Source organism: Neoarius graeffei, chromosome 8 (assembly GCF_027579695.1).
Source record: "Neoarius graeffei isolate fNeoGra1 chromosome 8, fNeoGra1.pri, whole genome shotgun sequence".
NCBI classification, from domain to species: Eukaryota; Metazoa; Chordata; class Actinopteri; order Siluriformes; family Ariidae; genus Neoarius; species Neoarius graeffei.
Window position 1 is genome coordinate 43,119,757 of NC_083576.1, and position 4,984 is coordinate 43,124,740.

Here is a 4,984-nt window from a genome sequence, read left to right on the forward strand (position 1 = left end):
AGAAGTGCATGCATGGGTTGTCCTCCTCACCGTGATGGCAACGATGTGTTAGTGATGCTGTGGATTGGAGACGTTGTCACTGTTGGTTCCTGGTGCTCACAGAGATCTTGAAAACTGCATAGTGTCTTCTACTCTCAGGCAAAGTCCTTTGAAATCCTCTAGCCTGAAGCTACGTCAGGCTGACTAGCTCATGGTATCCTTGTTGTGAGCTCTGTCCGAGTTCTCAACATTTACGCTGTTATAACACCATAATATCACTGTAGAACATCTCTCAAAAGACTCATTGTCCGTTTGTCTCGGCACATTCACAATAATTTATCTAAACTTGGTATTTTACTACTCAAAAGCAGCAGAGTCCCAGCGCACTTTTCACTCGCTTCTTTCTTCTCCACTTCCTGCTGTTCTGCTCATATTCTCCTCACACATCCCTTCCTGTTTCCACCTGAACTTTCCCACTGACTACTGATTGGCTCTATGCTAGAAACACCTCATGAATGCACTGGGATGCATCCTCAGTGATGTATCCTGGGGTCCTCGGGTGTTTCGGGTCTCGCAACATCATACACCCTCACCCAGGCAACCCAGCCGGGGTTGATCAAGCCCCGACTTGCGTCCCAGTAGCAGTCCACGGCTCACCCCTTTTAATCCAAAGCCACCGTGTGGCTTTCTCTGCGGCTTCACTTGCGGATGCAATGGCCCTCTTCTTAGCTGCTCCTACTATGCCCAAGCGGCTCAGGACTTTGCAGAGGGAGCGCCCTGCAAAACCCCTACAGCCGACTTCTATGAGCTCGTAGAAGGTTCTCCAACCTCTCTCCCTGCACTCCTCCACCAGCTCCTGGTACTTGGCTCTTTTCCTCTCATTTGCCTCCTCAAGACGCTCTTCCCAGGGAACTGTTAGTTCCAGAATGATGAGGTGTTTTGAAGCCTCAAATGTTATCACCATGTCTGGACAGATAGTTGTTGCTGCCACATGTTGGGGAAACCTCAGCTGCTTTGCCAGGTCGGCCTGCAGCTGCCAGTCATTTGCCATGTGGAGGAGGCCTGTTATATGTTGGCGTGCTCGGGGTTTCTCTCCAGCTTTTACGAAGGAGACTGCCTTCTTTGGGGCATGATGGTACTTGCAGGAGCTGATGGCAGAGGTTAAGCTTTCAGCAACTGCCTTAAGCACCTGGTCATGGTGCCACCGGTAGCGACCATCAGCCAGGGCCTTTGGGCAGCAGCTGAGATGATGTTCTAAGGAGCCTCTACCAGAGCACAGAAGGTCTTTCCCCAGACATGGAGGTTCGCTGGGCTAGGCAGGGCATCATAGACAGCTTGCACTAGGAAACGGACCCGATGGAAGTCTGCCTGCAAGATGTTTGTCCAGGTGATCCTGCACTGTAGTGCACTCTCCCACCTTGTCCATGCTCCCTGTTGCCGGAGTCCCACCACCCTGCTCACATGCTCTTCCTCCACGCCTGCTCGGACCTCCTCCTGAATCAGGTGGTGTCTCTCCTTACCGTGGGTCTGGCTGATCAGGGTCTTTGGGTAGTAACCCAGGCCTGCTCTTCCTGTTGCCACGGTGCCCACCAGTGCCTTTTGTCTTAGGCGAGACTCTGCCACCTCCACTGCTCTCCCAGCCTTCCACTTCCTTCCTGTCCTCACCTCGATGCCAGCTGCTGACACCTTGCAGTCCCTTGAGTCCCTGTACTGTATGGTTTCTCTGGTGCGTACCACCATGAACTCCTCGGTGAGGCCGCTGAAAGGAAGCTGCAGAGTGTTACTCGCCCCATACAGTGCCGCACTGGTGAGACTACGTGGGAGGCCTAGCCACTTTCGAAGAAAGCCACTGATCTTCCTTTCTAGGGACTCAACTGCTGTCATTGGGACTGCATAGATTAGCATGGGCCAGAGGATTCATGGCAAGATAGAATGCTGATAGATCCAGGCTTTAAATCTACCAGGCAAACCAGACTTGTCAACCTTGGTGAGCCAAGTTTCAAGTTCCATGCTGGACTTCTGGATGGCAGCTGAATCTTTCAGACTAGAGTTGAAGAGTTTCCCCAAACTCTTGACAGGTTGCTCTGTGATGGTTGGAATGACAGTTCCTGAGATGGAAAACCGGAACTTGTCAATCACTTTCCCCTTCTTCAGCACTATCGATCTTGACTTGGAGGGCTTGAAACTCATCCTTGCCCAGGTAATGAGTCTCTCGAGCCCTTGCAGGATCCACCTGCACCCTGGGACCGATGTTGTAGTGATGGTCAGGTCATCCATGTAGGCCCTTATCGGGGGCTGCCGTACACCTGACTTAGTCAGGGGCCCTCTGCATTCCACCTCGGCTGACTTGACCACCATGTTCATGGCTAGTGTGAAAAGGATAACAGAGATGGTACAGCCTGTTATTATTCCTTTCCCAATGCGATGCCAGTCTGATGTTTCTGACCCAGAAGTGACCCTCATCCTGAAATTATTGTAGTAATCCAAGATGAGGTCCTTGATCTTAATGGGAACATGATGGAGGTGCAACGCAAGCTCGACCAGCTTATGTGGTATGGACCCGTAGGCATTGGTCATGTCCAACCACAAGACCGCTAGGTCGCCTCTATTCTCGTGAGCCTCTCTAATCAGTTGTGTAACAACTCCAGTATGCTCCAGACAGCCGGGTATTCCAGGGATCCCTCCCTTCTGCACTAATGGGTCAGTGTAGTTGTTCTTGAGGAGAAACTCTGTCAGTCTCCAAGAGACGATGCTGAAAAACACCTTCCCTTCAACACTCAGGAGTGAGATGGTCCGAAACTGGTTGATGTTTTCCGAGTTCTCCTCTTTGGGGATCCATACTCCCTCAGCACACCTCCACTGGTCAGCAACTTTTCCCCTTCTCCAAATCACCTTCAGGATCTTCCACAGGTGCCGTAGAAGCTCTGGACAGTGCTTGTAAACCAGATAGGGAATACCACTGGGGCCTGGAGCAGATGCTGAGCGAGCTGCCTTGATGACATCCTTGACCTCTTTCAGGCTTGGCTCCTTCAGGTTGAACTCTGTTGTTGGGGGGGTGGGGCTGATGAGAGATTTGTTGGGTTCCAGGTCTTGTTCTCTCAGAGGATCACACACTGTGTCCTGGAGGAAGCGATTCACTTGCTCTATCGAGCACTCAAGCCGGCCACTGCGCTTGTCCCCAAGCAGTTGTTTTGTAAAGCCAAAGGGATTGGCAATGAACGCAGCTCGCTTCCTCGCTCTCTCTCTTCCCTGTCTCCGGTGCCACTCTGCTCTGCGAAGGGTCATCAGCTTCTTCTGCAGGATGTTTTTCAGCTCTGTTAAAGGTTGCTTCTCTTCATCAGCAGCAGTCTTGTACTGCTTCTTCAGAGTGCGAAGCTTCTGGCGCAGGCGATGTATCCTAGTGGCCCTGCGGTTCATTGTGTAGGAGGTGGGCTTAGATCCTCCTTTCTCTACCTGCCCAAATCTCTCTGAGGCATAACTGAAGATGATGGTGGTCATCGATTGGAGTCAGCTGTCAACATCTCCTTTGGCTGTAGCTTGGATGATGTTGGATACATCCTGGTCAAACGCCAACCACTCACTCTGCTTGCTGGCTGGGGGCCACTTAATCTGCTGCTGTGGAATTACTCTGCTGGGATTGGGAGGCTCAGGTATGTGGAGGGACTGGGCTCTGTGGTTTGCCTCCTGGCCGGGCGCCTCCTGCGTCTCACCAGGTTCTGGACCTGTGCGTTGTACCTCAATCTCCTGCTCCAAGCATTTCATTCTAGTCTGATGGATTTTCAGGCCATGCTGGTTCTTGCACAGCTTTCCGCAAATGCATGTCACATTTGTCATCTGTCCATTTGCATGAGTCGTCAACGTTTGGTCCGTCTGATTGGAGATCTCATCCTCCCCCCCTCTCGGGATCTCCTGGGGGTATCTCACCTGAACTTTCCCACGGACTACTGATTGGCTCAGAAAATAAACTAAAGCAAAATCATTCATTCAATTTCTTTTACAAATGTAACGAAAATAAAACACTCACAATGTTTCCACCTTTTTGAACTTAGTATTGAAAGAAACAAAATACATTTCACATCATGTAAAAATCAGAATACATGACCTTGACCCATGAAATTCAAAATCTATTGTCAAGTACGTGAGAGAGGCAGATGTGTGTGCAGAAGTGTTTAGTTTAATAATAAAGTGTGATCTATACATATAATGCATGAAACACACATAAAAGCAAACAGTCCAAATCGGCAGGCAAGGTTATAAATGAGAAAACAGATAAAGGGTTGATTGAGGTGCAAACAGTATGTCAGAGGTAGAACGAGAGCTAGAAACAGGAACAGGAGTCAAGAAACCAGGAAAACCCCAACACGGGAAGAAAGGCTCGGTAATGCGCACTGAACGTGGTGTAATACTTCACATCGCCTTTGCATCAGTGCAGTCCTTAAATAGCCCAACACATGGTTCTCTAATTGAGAACAGGTGCGCCTTGTTCGCGGCGCATGTACTGGAGCTCACTCGGCACACGCGCAACCTGAGGCGCGCCTTCAGGTGCATGCGCCACAGCGCGCAGGACTGACACCTATTGCATACAGTGCAATACAAAACTCTGAACATTTTTAACCCTTTTAAATCCTATTTATTCTTTTAATGAACTTACTCTATTTATACTATTTATTAATTCCTATTTATGACTCAATTAACTATATGGCCTATTTTTCAAAGGGCTACATACTAGTGCATCTCAAAAAATTAGAATACCATGAAAAAGTTCCTTTTTTTCATAATTTAATTCAAAAAGGTAAACTTTCATATATTCTATATTCATTACATGTAAAGTTAAATATTTAAAGCCTTTTTTGTTTTAATTTTGATGATTATGGCTTATAGCTCATGAAAATCAGAAATCCAGCATCTCAAATTATTAGAATATTCCCTAAGATCAATCAAAAAAGGATTTGCAATACAGAAATGTCCGACTTCTGAAAAGTATATTCATTTATACACTATACCT

The 4,984-nt window shown here is 48.3% G+C and overlaps 1 pseudogene; it reads right to left on the reverse strand.

Annotated features, from left to right (window-relative positions):
• Positions 1-558: 558 nt before the first annotated feature.
• Positions 559-3,477, reverse strand: LOC132889897 (uncharacterized; annotated as a pseudogene).
• Between the last annotated feature and the right edge of the window lie 1,507 nt (positions 3,478-4,984).